The 20,656-nt window shown below is 38.0% G+C and overlaps 1 protein-coding gene across 6 annotated transcripts in view; it reads right to left on the reverse strand.

Annotated features, from left to right (window-relative positions):
* LOC116750941 overlaps window positions 1-20,656 on the reverse strand; it is a 300,839-nt gene that overhangs the window by 251,421 nt on the left and 28,762 nt on the right. For 5 of the 6 annotated variants that reach the window (XR_004349173.1, XR_004349179.1, XR_004349177.1 and 2 more), the window contains one exon: window positions 6,383-6,535. The gene's annotated coding sequence lies outside the window, so the exon portion shown is untranslated. Of the gene's footprint in view, window positions 1-4,685; window positions 4,829-6,382; window positions 6,536-20,656 lie in introns of those variants that run through there. The other variant, XR_004349176.1, reaches the window with a different exon arrangement.

Below are 20,656 nucleotides of genomic sequence, written 5' to 3' on the forward strand. Positions count from 1 at the left end.
CATAATGATCAAGAGATCAATCCAATAAGAAGATACAACAATTGTAAATATTTATGCACCCAACATAGGAGCACCTCAATACATAAGGCAAATACTAACAGCCATAAAAGGGGAAATCGACAGCAACACACTCATAGTAGGGGACTTTAACACCCCACTTTCACCAATGGACAGATCATCCAAAATGAAAACAAATAAGGAAACACAAGCTTTAAATGATACATTAAATAGATGGACTTAATTGATATTTACAGGACATTCCATCCAAAAACAACAGAATACACATGTTTCTCAAGTGCTCCTGGAACATTCTCCAGGAGAGATTATATCTTGGGTCACAAATGAAGCCTTGGTAAATTTAAGAAAATTGAAATTGTACCAAGTATCTTTTCCGAACACAACGCTATGAGACTAGATATCAATTACAGGAAAAGATCTGTAAAAAATACAAACACATGGAGGCTAAACAATACACTACTTAATAACGAAGTGATCACTGAAGAAATCTAAGAGGAAATTAAAAAATACCTAGAAACAAATGACAATGGAGACACGATGACCCAAAACCTATGGGATGCAGCAAAAGTAGTTCTAAGAGGGAAGTTTATAGCAATACAATCCTACCTTAAGAAACAGGAAATACCTCGAATAAACAACCTAACTTTGCACCTAAAGCAATTAGAGAAAGAAGAACAAAAAAACCCCAAAGTTAGCAGAAGGAAAGAAATCATAAAAATCAGATCAGAAATAAATGAAAAAGAAATGAAGGAAACAATAGCAAAGATCAATAAAACTAAAAGGTGGTTCTTTGAGAAGATAAACAAAATTGATAAAGCATTAGCCAGACTCATCAAGAAAAAAAGGGAGAAGACTCAAATCAATAGAATTCAAAATGAAAAAGGAGAAGTAACAACTGACACTGCAGAAATACAAAAGATCATGAGAGATTACTACAAGCAACTCTATGCCAATAAAATGGACAACCTGGAAGAAATGGACAAATACTTATAGTGCACAACCTTCTGAGCCTGAACTGGGAAGAAACAGAAAATATGAACAGACCAATGACAAGCACTGAAATTGAAACTGTGATTGAAAATCTTCCAACAAACAAAAGCCCAGGACCAGATGGCTTCACAGGAGAATTCTATCAAACATTTAGAGAAGAGCTAACACCCAACCTTCTCAAACACTTCCAAAATATAGCAGAGGCAGGAACACTCCCAAACTCATTCTACGAGGCCACCATCACCTTGATACCAAAACCAGACAAGGATGTCACAAAGAAAGAAAACTACAGGCCAATATTACTGATAAACGTAGATGTAAAAATCCTCAATAAAATACTAGCAAACAGAATCCAACAGCACATTAAACGGCTCATACACCAGGATCAAGTGGGGTTTATTCCAGGAATGCAAGGATTCTTCAATATACACAAATCAATCAACGTGATACACCATATTAACAAATTAAAGGAGAAAAACCATATGATCATCTCAATAGATACAGAGAAAGCTTTCAACAAAATTCAACACCCATTTATGGTAAAAACCCTGCAGAAAGTAGGCATAGAGGGAACTTTCCTCAACATAATAAAGGCCATATATGACAAACCCACAGCAAACATCATCCTCAATGGTGAAAAACTGAAAGCATTTCCACTAAGATCAGGAACAAGACAAGGTTGCCCACTCTCACCACGCTTATTATTCAACATAGTTTGGGAAGTTTTAGCCACAGCAATCAGAGAAGAAGAGGAAATAAAAGGAATCCAAATCGGAAAAGAAGAAGTAAAGCTGTCACTGTTTGCAGATGACATGATACTATAAATAGAGAATCCTAAAGATGCTACCAGAAAACTACTAGAGCTAATCAATGAATCTGGTAAAGTAGAAGGATACAAAATTAACGCACAGAAATCTCTGGCATTCCTATACACTAATGATGAAAAATCTGAAAGTGAAATCAAGAAAACACTCCCATTTACCACTGCAACAAAAAGAATAAAATATCTAGGAATAAACCTACCTAAGGAGACAAAAGACCTGTATGCAGAAAAGTATAAGACACTGATGAAAGAAATTAAAGATGATACAAATAGATGGAGAGGTGTACCATGTTCTTGCATTGGAAGAATCAACATTGTGAAAATGCCTCTACTACCCAAAGCAATCTACAGATTCAATGCAATCCCTATCAAACTACCACTGGCATTTTTCACAGAACTAGAACAAAACATTTCACAATTTGTATGGAAACACAAAAGATCCTGAACAGCCAAAGCAATCTTGAGAATGAAAAACGGAGCTGGAGGAATCAGGCTCCCTGACTTCAGACTATACTACAAAGCTACAGTAATCAAGACAGTATGGTACTGGCACAAAAACAGAAAGATAGATCAATGGAACAGGATAGAAAGCCCAGAGATAAACCCATGCACATATGGTCACCTTATCTTTGATAAAGGAGGCAGGAATGTACAGTGGAGAAAGGACAGCCTCTTCAATAAGTGGTGCTCGGAAAACTGGACAGCTACATGTAAAAGTATGAGATTAGATCACTCCCTAACACCATACACAAAAATATGCTCAAAATGGATTAAAGACCTAAATGTAAGGCCAGAAACTATCAAACTCTTAGAGGAAAACATAGGCAGAACACTCTGTGACATAAATCACAGCAAGATCCTTTTTGACCCACCTCCTAGAGAAATGGAAATAAAAACAAAAATAAACAAATGGGACCTAATGAAACTTCAAAGCTTTTGCACAGCAAAGGAAACCATAAACAAGACCAAAAGACAACCCTCAGAATGGGTGAAAATATTTGCAAATGAAGCAACTGACAAAGGATTAATCTCCAAAATGTATAAGCAACTCATGCAGCTCAATAACAAAAACAAACAACCCAATCCAATAATGGGCAGAAGACCTAAATAGACATTTCCTCAAAGAAGATATACAGACTGCCAACAAACACATGAAAGAATGCTCAACATCGTTAATCATTAGAGAAATGCAAATCCAAACTACAATGAGATATCATCTCACACCAGTCAGAATGGCCATCATCAAAAAATCTAGAAACAATAAATGCTGGAGAGGGTGTGCAGAAAAGGGAACACCCTTGCACTGCTGGTGGGAATGTGAATTGGTACAGCCACTATGGAGAACAGTATGGAGGTTCCTTAAAAAACTACAAATAGAACTACCATATGACCCAGCAATCCCACTACTGGGCATATACCCTGAGAAAACCATAATTCAAAAAGAGTCTTGTACCACAATCTTCATTGCAGCTCTATTTACAATAGCCTGGAGATGGAAACAACCTAAGTATCCATCATTGGATGAATGGGTAAAGAAGATGTGGCACATATATACAGTGGAATATACCCAGCCATAAAAAGAAACGAAATTGAGCTATTTGTAATGAGGTGGATAGATCTAAAGTCTGTCATACAGCATGAAGTAAGTCAGAAAGAGAAAGACAAATACTGTATGCTAACACATATATATGGAATTTAAGCGGAAAAAAATGTCATGAAGAACCTAGGGGTAAGACAGGAATAAAGACACAGACCTACTAGAGAATGGACTTGAGGATATGGGAAGGGGGAAGCGTAAGCTGTGACAAAGCGAGAGAGTGGCATGGACATATATACACTACCAAACGTGAAATAGATAGCTAGTGGGAAGCAGCCGCATAGCACAGGGAGATCAGCTCGGTGCTGTGTGACCACCTAGAGGAGTGGGATAGGGAGGGTGGGAGGGAGGGAGACGCAAGAGGGAAGAGATATGGGAACATATGTATATGTATAACTGATTCACTTTGTTATAAAGCAGAAACTAACACACCATTGTAAAGCAATTATACTCTAATAAAGATGTAAAAAAAAAAAAAAAAGGTGAGGAACCCAGCAGGAGTGACCTCACACCAAAGGGCCCACATCATAAAAAGCTGAGGAACCCAGCAATATAAAAAAAAGTCAAATGGAAGGATAACTGTCATCTTATCTACAAATAATACTTTCTTGTACCTGTTGTCATGATCATATGTTAATCTGTAGACAATGTATAAATATCAAATCATAAATCAACTTCCTTATGTGGAAAAAAAATACTAAGAGAAACTATACTAAGAGTAGTGATTTTTCCAGGATTTTCTAACTGGGTAGAAGGACAGGACAAATTCTAAGGCATTGCTAATTTTCAAATCTATGCATTAGGCACAAACTTATTCATTTATGTATGCCATGCATTCGTTTCTTAGAAGTCTTTCCCCAACCGAAGGCCTTCCCTTAACTTTGAGACAGAAGCATTTCCTACTTTGCCCGTTGGTTACAAGATCCCTGGAAACACCATGCATCACTACTAGGCTCAGTAGTAGCTATAGGAAATGTCACAGAATTTTCTAATTTGGGGTGACCTAAATGCTCAATTATTAATATGCAGTATCTGTTTGCTACATGGGACAGTACTTGGCCTGTTGGCCCAGGTCTCAGTGTTGAGATTCAATAGCATCAATGTAACTTGCAAATACAAAGTACTTCCAACTGTCACATGCTCCCTCCTCCACACCCACTTTCTAGCTTGAGGTCCCTGATATTGACATCAATTCACGCAGACTGTGCAAAAAGGGTTACTTTTTATTCCCCCTTAAAAGAATGAAGTGACACATATATATCAACTTATATATATCATAACACATATATATGAGGAAGTGGATACATGCTCAAGGTCATGAAGAGTATTTATGGCCACAGCTGCTGCCCATAAGAGCTGAATGTAAATCGTCAACAAAACGCACTGAAGAGACTCCAGCCCTGCATAGATACACATTATGATTATTATTTATATTTATACTGTATATTTTATATATATTATTTAATATGGTAAAAAATACCCATGAAGTCTGATGGACACAACCTTAACCAAAGGATCAAGGTTACGATCACCGGATTTAAGCCACACTAATGTCATGTGGTCCCTGATATAGTGCAATGAGAAGAACACCTCACCTTAGGTGTTTTTTGCAAAAATCCATAATCCCAGTGTAATCATAAGAAAACATCAGATAAACCTAAAATGAGGGAACCTTTACAAAATGCCAAACCAGAACTCTTTAAAATTTGTCTCGAGGTCATGAATGGCAAGGAAAGACTAAGTAACTGTCACAGACTGGAGAAGGCTTAGGAGACCACGGTTAATGCAGTATGTTAGCCTGGGTTGGATACTGACAGCAAAAGGACATATGTGGGAAAACTGGTAAAATCCAGATGAAGTCTGTAGTTTAGTTAATAACACTGTATTAGTGTTAATTATTCCTTTGTTTTGACAAAATGCACTGTGATTGGGTAAGATGTTAACACTAGGTAATACCGGATGAGGAACACACAGAAACTTTCTTCCATCTTTGTAACCTTTCTGAAAATCTAAAATTTTTCCCCCCAAAAAAAGTTACTTAAAAAAATATCATTAACATATTACTAAATGTTACCAAATTCCAGCCACAGAGACCAAGAAATAATATGTATGTTAATCTCCTCAAATTCACACAAGAAAATGTTGCAAATCTGGTACCTAAGACTTAAGATTCTTCTCTCCTTCCTTATAGACAGCTGGATGTAATTAACAATGACCACCTGTATTCCAGCAACCTATCTTTAAATTCTAATAACTTAGCTAAAATTAAGCATATTCCAAACAGAATAAAATAAAAAAATGAAAAATTCCCAAATTTCTTAAAACCCCAACTGACTGCCTGGTTTCTTAATCTTTCAACGTATTTTATAAAATGAAAGGGCTACTTTTAATTTTTCTTTAAATTTTCTCTTTTTGCTCACCTAATAAAACCAATCTTTCCTTTTCCTTTTAGTTTTCTTATATAAATTTTAATGGAGCATCAAATTTGACAAGGCACATTTCACTTCTAAGAACTATTTATCTAGCTTACAAATTTAATGTTTAATATGTTTTGTCTTACGGTATGATGCCACTTTTGTCAAAAGGGTGTGTGTTTGAGTCTAGAGATAGTAGTCTGGAGAGACACACATCAACAGCGGTATGACAGAGAGCAAGCTGACCTCCAAAGATCCACACTCTCCTTCTCTAGGGTAAAGTTGCTGCCGGAAAGTGATGATCTAATTTCCAAGCACCCTTTCTTCTAAGTGAAGCTATGTTACTAGTTTGGGGCCATATAATGTGAATGTGTATCATTTCTAGGCCAAAGAGTTTAATCATGTGCTTCCTCCATGCTCTCTTTGCTTTGCATGATAATCTTGAAGGCATACTCTACAGCAAAGTAATTATTTGAAAGCAAAGTTATAAAACAGTAAGAAAACAAACACATTATTAATTTTATATTAAATATCACTCACCCTATGTCTGTGTAAGGATAGGCTATCCACTTCAATATAAGTCTTGCACATGATGTTCTACACATATATTTTTGTATATTTATTGAAAACGATCCATGTATAAATGGACCCACGCAATTCAAACCCATGTTGTTCAAGGGACAACTGTAGGACCTGCATGGAGAAAAAAAGAACAAATTACTTAATCTTTCAATCCCAATAATCTTCCTCTTACGTCTTGTGACTTTGAAAAAGTTACCTCTTCCTCCCAGATAAAAAATGTTTTCCTCTTTAGGATAAAGTTATCTGGAAATGCTAATAAGTATTCTGCTATGTTTTAGATCCAGTATCACAAATACAGTATCCCAGGGCAGATGTACACGTCGTTTTAAAAATATTACCTAGATGCATGACAACCAAAAGTCAAAAGGATGTGAAGATTCCAGCAGATGTGAGAACTTAGAAAAATTAAAAGTCATAGAAACAATGAGCACCTTTAACCTGGGGATATTCATTATTTTGTTTATATGTCCACAGCATACTCTAAAAACAATCATATATTAAAACGAAAGCAAAACCGACAAATAAAACTATGCCTTTGACCCCACAAATATTTCATTATTTTATGCCTTTTATCTCAGTCATAACGACATAACAGCCGTGGCACAGACGTGCAATTCTCCCCTATTACCTACCCGCTTCTTCACGATTCTGGTCCTGCTAGAGATAGGTATGCTATATTACTAGCTTTGACCAAAAATTGTGAGAAGTAATGTGTGTCACTGCCAGGCCGAGGCAGTGAAAAATCCCAGAGGGATACTACACAGATTTTCATCCCCTGCCTCAGTGAATGGAAAACTAGTGTTGAGATGACAGAGTCAAGATGGAACCTTGAATCACTGCTTAAAGTGAGCTGCCTTGGAGACCTGGCAGGCACACTGAAGGCTTTTATATAATAACACACTGAGATTTCTGAGTTGGTTTGTTACTGAGGCATAGCCCAGCCTGCCTAACACAGCACCTCCCAACTTTCTCCCTCCTTTGAATTCCATAGCATTTCAATCCATTTACTACAAAGGTACTTACTTCTAAGTAAGTTTTGGGCACTGTTATTTAAGCAAAGTCTTTGCTTAGTCTAACTCAAAGACTTTCAGTGAGACAAGTATATTCTTGAGACCTCTCATTCATTGCCTTACAGAAAGCGTGGTATAAAAGAATGAATCTTAAAAAAATAACTGCACATCACAGACTAGTATTTAAATTCATGAACATAAAAGAGACATGGACAATGTGCATCTATAGGAAACAAAACAGAAATGAGAGAACTAACTAATTGTATCTATTTTTTCTCTGTCAGCCATAGTGAAGAGGCCTAAATGTCATTTGCTCATTTACTGCGATACATATCAGAAGTACCAGAAATCAGTTTCTTCGCATTAAAAAAAAAGTGACAAGATAAAAATATCTCAGATTTACATATTAAAAACAACAGCACTCACTGCCAAGAAGGACTGCGGATAAGGCAGAATCTTCTCAATTATAATCAGTAGAACAGGGGAAAATGTTAGTGTAATTTCACCCAGCATCTACTGGGGTAAGTCTATAAATACAAACATGTAAGTTAATTACTAAATGACTCACTTAGCTAAACAAGTCAGTATGTTCGGAATCTAAGTTACCCAGCTCTGCACTGCCTCAGTGAAGCTGAAGTGGCTGTAATGGAAGCACACTCAGGTTTCCCAGGACAACCAAAACCAGTGCTTGCCCATCATTTGATGGATTCCTAACAAAATACAAACCCGATTTAAAATCAGGGTCCAGGGCTTCCCTGGGTGGCGCAGTGGTTGGGAGTCCGCCTGCCGATGCAGGGGACGTGGGTTCGTGCCCCAGTCCGGGAGGATCCCACGTGCCGCGGAGCGGCTAGGCCTGTGAGCCATGGCCGCTGAGCCTGCGCGTCCGGAGCCTGTGCTCCGCAACGGGAGAGGCCACAGCAGTGAGAGGCCCGCATATCGAAAAAAAAAAAAAAAAAAATCAGGGCCCAGCAAAAATCTATGACACATATATTCAGATGTACATAAGACTACACTTTCCAGGTCAGCACCTTTTCACAACATATATTCCTAAAGATCTAACTACATGCCTCCTTTAGCACACAGAAGGGTTGTGCTTAACTACGTGCATTAGAGCAGTGATTTTTCAGGGACTTCCTGGGTGGTGCAGTGGTTAAGACTCCATGCTTCCAATGTAGGGGACCCAGGTTCGATCCTCAGTCAGGGAACTAGATCCCACATGCATGCCACAACTAAGAGTTCGCATGCCACAACTAAAGACCCAGCATGACCAAATAAATAAATAAATAAGAACAGTGATTTTCAGGATGGAGCAGGGAGTGAGACAGTAGAAGGTGAGAGAAGGTGTATTAGAATCACCAAGGGAGGATTTTCAAACCAGGTCACATGCCCACCCCAGTCACCCTGGGTATGTGACAAGCCCTTAGAGTCTCAGGCCCTGTGGAGTTTGGGGAACAGGCGTACAGGCTGTAGGGGCCTCAAGGGTCCTGCTCTATCCTCACACCTTCCCCCATCTGGAACTCCTGAAATGAAGACAGATACATTTCTTTTTCTGTAAGATTTTTTAAAGGTGGACTCCTGAGAGAATAAATTCAAACAAAATACCCAGCAGAACAGTCTCAATGTTCCGGTGGAGACGGAACCAAATCTTTCCTGAGCATCTCCTTCACACTTTTCATCATCTCGGAGAAAAACAGCATGTTCCAACTTTCTCACTTATGCTCACGTTCTAGGAAACAGAATGTCTCACAATAATGAATACAACTGGAGGGATTATACTAAAATCTCCCAATGATGGCTTCATAGAGTTTTAATGCAAATGTAAAATTTAATAGTATGGTCCAAATATAATGCTCTGTATCCTCCCCAAATTTCTTTTCTTCACAAAATTTTACTCTTTCACTGAAACAAATTAATACATACCTATGGTGTGCTGTGTAATATCAAAATCTGTCAGAAGTATTTAACTAATTCTATTTGATTGAATTGTGTAATTTGACTCTTGGGCTTCAAATCCTACTGATTCAACTTCAGAAATACCTTAAATTACACTTCTCCCCATCCCTACTACTGCAGAAATAAATCCAACTCATCACCTCTCTCAGGAGAGCATCATTTTCAGACTACTTACCCATCAGACTATATCGTAAGATTTACTGCCCTCCAACCCAAATCTCATTGTGCTGGGGTAGGTTACAACCTGTTGTTGCTTCTGCGCGACCTTAAAGACAAAGTCTAAGCTTCTTAACTTTGCAAAAAACCTTTCACAAGCTTTAAACTCAATTCATGCAGCTCCCCACTGTGTAGTATTCTTGGGTCTCATTATACTCATTAGATATTTTAAATTATTCCTGAATACATCATAACTTTTCTTTGACTTCACGTATGACATCTACTACGCTTAGAATGCCCTCCCCCAACTTTAATAAAAAAACAAAAATAACTTTTCCTACTGGTCCTTCAAGAACCGACTCAAATTATACTCTCTCCTCAAAGTGTTTTGGTTGTCAGATGAGTGTAGTAAGTTACTCTAAAACAGGGCCACTGTCGAAACAAGAAACATTTATTATATCATAGTTTCTGTGGTCAGGAATTTGGATGGAGCTTAGCTGGTGGTTCCAACAGAGGGCATCTCATGCAGTCAGGACGCTGACTGGGGCTGCAGGGATCTGAAGCCTGACTGGGCTGGAGGATCCCCTTCCAAGATGGCTCCTGCATGAGGCTACTGGTAAAACCCCTTGTTGGATGCCGGCAGGATGCCTCAGCTCCTCACAGTGTGCACCTCTTTATAGGGTGGCTTCAGTGTTGTGATTACATGGCAGCTGGCCTAGATGAGAAATCTGAGAGACAGAGAGAGACAGAGAGAGAGAGAGAGAGAGAGAGAGCGCGCGCGAGCGCAGGGTGGGTGGGTAAGGACAGGGAGAGAGCGTGCGCACAAGGAGAAAACTAGTGTCTTTTATCTATTTGGCCATGTTCTATTCATTGGAAGTGAATCACTAAGTCCCGATAATGCTCAAGAAATGTCTCCACCTTTGCAGCGAGGATTGTCAAAGAATCTTGACATACTTTAAAACAATCACAAAAGGTTTCCAAAATTTCTCCAGAAAGCCAGCTATTCCTTCCTCCGTATTCCCCTAGTACTTTTTCTACCTGTACTGCAAAACTGACCATATGGTATACGGAATTCATCTGAAAAGACATTGTGGGGCTTTAATACATAAACAGTAAACTTCTACTTTGATATTTCCATATGTTTAAATCCCGAGACTCCTAAAATTAGATTACTCAAAAAATAATATAGGGATAACTGGCTAGTCATTTGGGAGGAGAAAGCTGTAACTCTATATTAATCTTTATATAAAAATAAATTCCAAGTTAAAGAGTTAAAGAATTTTAATTTTTAAATAAAACTATACATCTACCAGGGAAAAAATATGAACAAACATTTTTATCATCTTGGAGTAGAAAAGGCCTTCTTGAGAATAACATAAGAGCCCAAACTCATAAGAAACTGATAAAGATGACTAAATAGTAAAACAGCTGTATAGAAGAACAAAAGATCTAAACAAAAAGAAAATATGCAAAAGACAAACAGGGAAATATTAGTAACATACGTATGATAAACAAAAAACGAATTTTCTTAATATACATAGAGTTCTTATAATGAGGAAAAGTGGACAGATGAGCAAAGGGACTTCCATTTCAAGAAAGCAGAGCACAGGCTACAATCTCCACATCCTATAACAAATCCTAAAATTTATAAAGTAATTTTTAAGTGAAATTATACAAGAGATCACACATATACAAGTGATACACACACACATTTCTCTCTCACATAAAAGCACACGGGCAGAGTACAGGGACAGTAGGGCAGTTCTACCGAAGTCTTCATTAAATCAGGGATCCCTGCAGCTCCCACTGTGTGGCTGTAACTCTTGTATCTCAGATGTCAGTTAGATCTCCAGCCTCTATATCTCCATTCAAGGAAGTATCCAAAAAGGAGCCACTGACTGAAGAAAGTTTCTAAAAACCACCATATGCAGTTCTGCTTACATCTCTTTGACTAGAACTTTGTCATAAGACCACATCTAAGCCAAAGAGGTTTGGGGATATAGTCTTCATTGTTTATGTTCACATACCCAGCTAAAATTCAGGGATTCTATCTTTCCAAGAGAAGAGGAAGAATACATATTTGGAAATATGAGTGGCCTCTGAATTCACTAAAAGTCAAAGATATGACAGAAACAAATTTAAGAAAAACCTCAGTGTAAAACATTTCTGAAAGTTAGAATTGAAAGACATGAAGACTGAGATCATTAGAACCATTCTATAGAAAATGTCCATGACTTATATATACTACCAGATGTAAAATCGATAGCTAGTGGGAAGCAGCCACACAGTACAGGGAGATCAGCTCAGTGCTTTGTGACCACCTAGAGGGGTGGGATAGGGAGGGTGGGAGGCAGATGCAAGAGGGAGGGGATACGGGGATATGCGTATGCATATAGCTGATTCACTTTGTTATAAAGCAGAAATTAACACACCATTATAAAGCAATTATACTCCAATAAAGATGTTAAAAAAAAAAAAAAAGAAAACGTCCATGAGCTCCTGGTACTAAGCCTTGGAGCTGCCCCAGTTCTTTACCTTTCCACAATTTAATCACTTACTCTTTAGACTGTAAGATGTACCCCAATATCAAACCAATGGATGATGATACTTTTCTCTCCCTTAAATTAGCCAGAATCAGTTCCTGCTGTTCACAACAAAAATAATCTCAAGCAATATATTTCAAGATATTTATTGCAAAATCTTCAGTCAAATGCACGTGCATGTACACACACACACACACACACACACACACACAAAACGGACGTGTCTCTTGAGAAATAAAGGCTGGATTGTGTAGCTTATTAGCAACTATCTATCTCAACAATAAAGGGCAGATTTCTCTCCATCTCATTCCATCTTTCTGAATATCACCTCAGGGGTTCAATAGAGATTCCAAAATATTTAAGGCTAATTCATTTTGAATTTCATGTTTTAAATGCAGATCCAATTATATTATTTCCCTACTTAAAACTCTGGGATGAATCTCTATCATTTTTCAGGAAAAAGTCCCAACTCCTTATGATGACATAGAAATCTCTCTATAACCTGGCCACACACTATTCCCCATCCTCTTCTGTGTTCATCTGTGCAATCTCTTAGTTAACGCAATTATTTATTGACAACCTACTGTGTGCTGGCCACTGTTCTAGATGCTAGATATACAGTCAGGAACGATATTTAAAATATCTAGGGAGATTGGTTCAAGATGGCGGAGTAGAAGGACGTGCTCTCACTCCCTCTCGCAAGAGCACCAGAATCACAACTAACTGCTGAAAAATCATTGACAGCAAGACACTGAAACTCACCAAAAAAGATACCCCACATCCAAAGACAAAGGAGAAGCCACAATGAGACGCCAGGAGGGGAGCAATCACAATAAAATCAAATTCCGTAACTTCTGGGTGGGTGACTTGCAAACAGGAGAACACTTATACCACAGAAGTCCACCCACTGGAGTGAAGGTTCTGAGCCCCGTGTCAGGCTTCCCAACCTGGGGGTCCGGCAATAGGAGGATGAATTCCTAGAGAATCAGACTTTGAAGGCTAGTGGGATTTGACTGCAGGACTTCGACAGGACTGAGGGAAACAGAGACTCCACTCTTGGAGGGCACCCACAAAGTAGTGTGTGCATCAGGACCCAGGGGAGGGAGCAGTGACCCCAGAAGAGACTGAACCAGACCTACCTGTTAGTGTTGGAGGGTCTCCTGCAGAGGCAGGGGGTGGCTGTGGCTCACTGTGGGGACGAGGACACTGGCAGCAGAAGTTCTGGGAAGTACTCCTTGGCGTGAGCCCTCCCAGAGTCCGCCATTAGCCCCATAAAAGAGCTGGGTAGGCTCCAGTGTTGGGTGGCCTCAGGCCAAACAACTAACAGGGAGGGAACTCAGCCCCACCCATCAGCAGACAAGAGGATTAAAGTTTTACTGAGCTCTGCCCACCAGAGCAACACCCAGCTCTACCCACCACCAGTCGCTCCCATCAGGAAGCTTGAATAAGCCTCTTAGATAGACTCATCGACCAGAGGGCAGACAGCAGAAGCAAGAAGAACTACAATCCTGCAGCCTGTGGAACAAAAACCACATTCACAGAAAGACAGACAAGATGAAAAGGCAGAGGGCTATGTACCAGATGAAGGAACAAGATAAAACCCCAGAAAAACAACTAAATGAAGTGGAGATAGGCAACCTTCCAGGAAAAGAATTCAGAATAATGAGAGTGAAGATGATCCAGGACCTCGGAAAAAGAATGGAGGCTAAGATCAAGAAGATGCAAGAAATGTTTAACAAAGATCTATGAGAATTAAAGAACAAACACCTAGAAGAATTAAAGAACAAACAAACAGAGATGAACAATACAACAAATGAAATGAAAAATACACTAGAAGGAATCAATAACAGAATAACTGAGGCAGAAGAATGGATAAGTGACCTGGAAGACAGAATGGTGAAATTCACTGCCGTGGGACAGATTAAAAAGAAATGAAGACAGCTTAAGAGACCTCTAGGACAACAGTAAATGCACCAACATACACATTACAGGGGTCCCAGAAGGACAAGAGAGAGAGAAAGGGCCCAAGAAAATATATGAAGAGATCAGTCGAAAATTTCCCTAACATGGGAAAGGAAATAGCCACTCAAGTCCAGGAAGTGCAGGGAGTCCCATACAGGATAAACCCAAGGAGAAACACGTCGAGACACATAGTAATCAAATTGACAAAAATTAAAGACAAAGAAAAATTATTGAAAGCAACAAGGGAAAAACGACAACATACAAGGAAACTCCCATAAGGTTAACAGCTGATTTCTCAGCAGAAACTCTACAAGCCAGAAGGGAGTGGCATGACATATTGAAAGTGATGAAAGGGAAGAAACTACAACCAAGATTACTTTACCCAGCAAAGATCTCACCACCACCAAACCAGCTTCACGACAAATGCTAAAGGAACTTCTCTAAGTGGGAAACACAAAAAAAGAAAAGACAAAAACAAACCCATAACAACTAAGAAAATGGTAATAGGAACATACATATCGATAATTACCTTAAATGTAAATGGACTAAATGCTCCAACCAAAAGATGCAGGCTCACTGAATAGATACAAAAACAAGACCCATGTATATGCCATCTACAAAAGACCCTCTTCAGACCTAGGGACACATACAGACTGAAAGTGAGGGGATGGAAAAAGATATTCCATGCAAATGGAAATCAAAAGAAAGTTGGAGTAGCAATTCTCATATCAGACAAAATAGACTTTAAAATAAAGACTATTACAAAAGACAAAGAAGGACACTACATAATAATCAAGGGATCAATCCAAGAAGAAGATATAACAATTATAAATATATATGCACCCAACACAGAAGCACCTCAAAACATAGGGCAACTGCTCACAGCAATAAAAAAGGAAATCGACAGTAACACAATAATAGTGGAGGACTTTAACACCTCACTTACACCAGTGTACAGATCAACCAAACAGAAAATTAATAAGGAAACACAAGCGTTAAATGACACAACAGACCAGATGGATTTAATTGATATTTATAGGACATTCCATCCAAAAACAGCAGATTACACTTTCTTCTCAAGTGCGCACGGAACATTCTCCAGGATAGATCACATCTTGGGTCACAAACCAAGCCTCGGTAAATTTAAGAAAATTGAAATCATATCAAGCATCTTTTCCGACAACAACGCTATGAGATTAGAAATAAAATACAGGGGGAAAAAATGTAAAAAACACAAACATATGGAGGCTAAACAATATGTTACTAAATAACCAAGAGATCAAAGAAATCAAAGAGGAAATCAAAAAATACCTAAAGACAAATGACAATGAAAACACGACGATCCATAACCTATGGGATGCAGCACAAGCAGTTCTAAAAGGGAAGTTTATAGCTATACAAGCCTACCTCAAGAAACAAGAAAAATCTCAAATGAACAATCTAAACTTACACCTAAAGGAACTAGAGAAAGAAAAACAAATCCCAAAGTTAGCAGAAGGAAAGAAATCATAAAGATCGGAGCAGAAAAAAATGAAATAGAAACAAAGAAAACAATAGCAAAGATCAATAAAACTAAAAGCTGGTTCTTTGAGAAGATAAACAAAATTGATAAACCATTAGCCAGACTCATCAAGAAAAAGAGGGAGAAGATTCAAATCAATGAAATTAGAAATGAAAAAAGAGAAGTTACAACAGACACTGCAGAAATACAAAGCATCCTAAGAGACTGCTACAAGCAATTCTATGCCAATCAAATGGGCAACCTGGAAGAAATGGACAAATTCTTAGAAAGGTATAACCTTCCAAGACTGAGCCAGGAAGAAACAGAAAATATGAACAGACCAATCACAAGCACTGAAATTGAAACTGTGATTGAAAATCTTCCAACAAACAAAAGTCCAGGACCAGATGGCTTCACAGGTGAATTCTATCAAACATTTAGAGAAGAGCTAACACCCAGCCTTCTCAAACTCTTCCAAAAAATTGCAGAGGAAGGAACATGCCCAAACTCATTCTATGAGGCCACCATCACTCTGATACCAAAATCAGACAAAGATACTACAAAAAAAGAAAATTACAGACCAATATCACTGATGAATATAGATGCAAAAATCCTCAACAAAATACTAGCAAACAGAATCCAACAATACATTAAAAAGATCATACACCATGATCAAGTGGGATTTATCCCAGGGATGCAAGGATTCTTCAATATACACAAATCAATCAATGTGATATACCATATTAATAAACTGAAGAATAAAATCCATATGATCATCTCAGTAGATGCAGAAAAAGCTTTCGACAAAATTCAACACCAATTTATGATAAAAACTCTCCAGAAAGTGGGCATAGAGGGAAACTACCTCAACGTAATAAAAGCCATATATGACAAACCCACAGCAAACATCATTCTCAATGGTGAAAAACTGAAAGCATTTCCTCTAAGATCAGGAACAAGACAAGGTTGTCCACTCTCACCACTATTATTCAACATAGTTTTGAAAGTCCTAGCCATGGCAATCAGAGAAGAAAAAGAAATAAAAGGTATACAAATTGGAAAAGAAGAAGTAAAACTGTCACTGTTTGCAGATGACATGACACTCTACATAGACAATCCTAAAGATGCCACCAGAAAACTACTAGAGTAATCAATGAATTTGGTAAAGTTGCAGGATACAAAATCAATGCACAGAAATCTCTTGCATTCCTATACACTAAAGATGAAAAATCTGAAAGAGAAATTAAGGAAACACTTTTGCAACATTTACCATTGCAATAAAATGAATAAAATACCTAGGAATAAACCTACCTAGGGAGACAAAATACCTGTATGCAGAAAACTACAAGACACTGATGAAAGAAATTAAAGATGATACCAACAGATGGAGAGATATACCATGTTCTTGGATTGAAGAATCAATATTGTGAAAATGACTATACTACCCAAAGCAATGTACAGATTCAATGCAATCCCTATCAAATTACCAATGGCACTTTTTACAGAACTAGAACAAAAAAATCTTAAAATCTCTACGGAGACACACAAGACTCCGAATAGCCAAAGCCGTCTTGAAGGAAAAAAACAGAGCTGGAAGAATCAGACTCCCTGACTTCAGACTATACTACAAAGGTACAGTAATCAAGACAGTGTTACTGGCACAAAAACAGAAATACAGATCAATAGAACAGGATAGAAAGCCCAGAGATAAACCCACGCACCAATGGTCAACTAATCTATGACAAAGGAGGCAAGGATATACAGTGGAGAAAAGACAGCCTCTTCAATAAGTGGTTCTGGGAAAACTGGACAGCTACACATAAAAGAATGAAATTAGAACACTCCCTAACAACATACACAAAAATAAACTCAAAATGGATTAGAGACCTAAATGTAAGACTGGACACTATAAAAGTCTTAGAGGAAAGCATAGGCAGAACACTCTTTGACATAAATCACAGCAAGATCTTTTTGATCCACCTCCTAGAGTAATGGGAATTAAAACAAAATAAACAAATGGGACCTAATGAAACTTAAAATCTTTTTGCAAAGCAAAGGAAACTACAAACAAGATCAAACGACAACCCTCAGAATGGGAGAAAATATTCGCAAACGAATCAACGGACAACAGATTAATCTCCAAAATATATAAACAGCCCATGCAGCTCAATATTAAAAAAACAAACAAACCAATCAAAAAATCAGCAGAAGACCTAAATAGACATTTCTCCAAAGAAGACATACAGATGGCCACGAAGCACGTGAAAAGCTGCTCCACATCACTAATTATTAGAGAAATGCAAATCAAAACTACAATGAGGTATCACTTTACACCAATTAGAATGGCCATCATCAGAAAATCTACAAACAACGAATGCTGGAGAGGGTGTGGAGAAAAGGGAACCCTCTTGCCCTGCTGGTGGGAATGTAAATTGATACAGCCACTATGGAGAACAGTAAGGAGGTTCCTTAAAAAACTAAAAATAGTATTACCATAAGACCCAGCAATTCTACTACTGGGCATTTACCCAGAGAAAACCATAATTCAAAAAGACACATGCACCCCAATGTTCACTGCAGCACTATTTACAATAGCCAGGTCATGGAAGCAACCTAAATGCCCATCGACAGACAAACGGATAAAGAAGTTGTGGTACATATATACAATGGAATATTACTCAGCCGTAAAAAGGAACAAAATTGGGTCATTTGTAGAGACGTGGATGGACCTAGAGACTGTCATACAGAGTGAATTAAGTCAGAAAGAGAAAAACAAATATCGTATATTAATGCCTATATGTGGAATCTAGAAAAATGGTACAGATGAACCGGTTTGCAGGGCAGAAACACAGATGCAGATGTAGAGACCAAAAGTATGGACACCAAGCGTGGAAAATGGCAGGGGTGGTGGTGGTGGCGCTATGATGAATTGGGAGATTGGGACTGACATGTATACACTGATGTGTATAAAATGGATAACTAATAAGAACCTGCTATATAAAAAAAATAAATTAAATTAAATTAAATAATAAAATAAAATAAAATATCTAGCAACTAGTGTAACATTACATAGACCAATTATAATGGATACTCAACCAGCAGACACCAGCTACAAACAACTGATAAAGCTTTCCCAGTGTGTATTATCAGAATACCAACCTGAAAATAGCAATAAATACAACAGAGACCCTCCCTGCAAAGAGTTACATTTTTTTAAATAGGAAGAGAGACAACAGATAAAACATTAAACTAATTATTAAGAAAATTTCAACTACAAGAGTATAAAGAAGATAAGAGAAAATGTCATCTAAGGAGGTGACATTTGAGTTGAGATGTGAATTAATAAGATGTAATAAGTTGAGATGTGCCCCCCCCCAAATACGTCGATGTCCTAATCCCCAGAACTTGTAAATGTTGACTGTGTTTAGAAAGGGGAGCATTATAGATGTGATTAAGTGAGCAGCTTGAGATAACGGGGTTATCCTGGACTATCCAGATGGGTACTAAATCCAATGACATGTCTTTATAAGAGAAAGGCAGATGGAGATTTGAGACAGAAAGAAGACAAAGACACAGAGGAGTAAGCGATGTGAAGACAGAGGCAGAGATTGGAGTGATGCAGCCACAAGTCAAGGACTGCTAATAGTCACCAGAAGTTGGAAGAGGCAGAGAATGGATTCTCCCTGTCCTAGTCAGCCCAGGCTGCCATAACAAAATATCACAGATATGGTGGCTTAAACAACTGACATTTATTTCTCAGAGTTCTGAAGTCTGGGTAATCCAAGATCAAGGTGTTGGTTGATTCAGTTCCCCAATGAGGCCCTGCTTCTTGGATTGCAGATGGCCACATTCTCTGTTGTTTTAATTCACAGTTCATAGTCATTTGTTATAGCAACCCTGGGAATTTCATACAGAGAGCAATATGGAGAATCTGACAGAAGTATATTCTAATCAGAATGAACAGCAAGGGAAAACTTCCAAGATCATCTATAGAGAATGTACCACTTATCAAAGGTCATGAAAGAAGATTTTGGGAAAATACAGCACGTTCATAAAGATGCCATTTTTCTCCAAGGTAATCTATAAATCCAATGCTATTCCAGTCAGTATCCCAAAAGATTTCTCATGTAAATTTACAAACTGATTTTAAAATGTATATGGAAGATCACAGCCAAAACAATTCTGAAAAATAAAAGAACAACAGGTATAATATTTACTTAACATATATTGTCTTATAAAGTTAGATAATTAAGAGAATGTGATATTGCTATAAGGATAAACAGATCAAAAGAGCTTAATTTCAGGCTTCCCTGGTGGCACAGTGGTTGAGAGTCCTCCTGCCGATGCAGGGGACACGGGTTCGTGCCCCGGACAGGGAGGATCCCACGTGCCGCGGAGCGGCTGGGCCTGTGAGCCATGGCCACTGAGCCTGCACGTCCGGAGCCTGTGCTCCGCAACGAGAGAGGCCACAGCAGTGAGAGGCCCGCGTACCGAAAAAAAAAAAAAAAAAAGAGCTTAATTTCAAAACCTAAAAATAGACCTTTATTTATGAATACATATAAACAATAACAAAATATATGTATACATATATATTATATACACACACACATATATACATACATTTGAAAAGTCAACAAAGGTGGCATTTTAGATCAGAGGAACAAAGAAAATTTATTTAAATAATGCAGGTGTGCATTATTATACTATTATAAATACATATATATAAAAAAATAAATATTATATTATATATAATTTATATTATATTTATATTATATATTATGTTCTAGTATATGTTATATATAATTTATATTATATATAAAAGGAAATTCCAGGTAGATTTAAAAACTAAATATAAAAAAAAATCCAGGGCTTCCCTGGTGGCGCAGTTGGTTGAGAGTCTGCCTGCCGATGCAGGGGACACAGGTTCATGCCCCAGTCTGGGAAGATCCCACATGCCGCAGAGCGGCTGGGCCCGTAAGCCATGGCCGCTGAGCCTGTGCGTCTGGAGCCTGTGCTCCACAACGGGAGAGGCCACAACAGTGAGAGGCCCGCGTACCACCAAAAAAAAAAAAAAAAAAAAAAAAAAAAAATCCAACTTCACAAATTT

Source organism: Phocoena sinus, chromosome 1 (genome assembly GCF_008692025.1).
Source record: "Phocoena sinus isolate mPhoSin1 chromosome 1, mPhoSin1.pri, whole genome shotgun sequence".
Lineage (NCBI taxonomy): Eukaryota > Metazoa > Chordata > Mammalia > Artiodactyla > Phocoenidae > Phocoena > Phocoena sinus.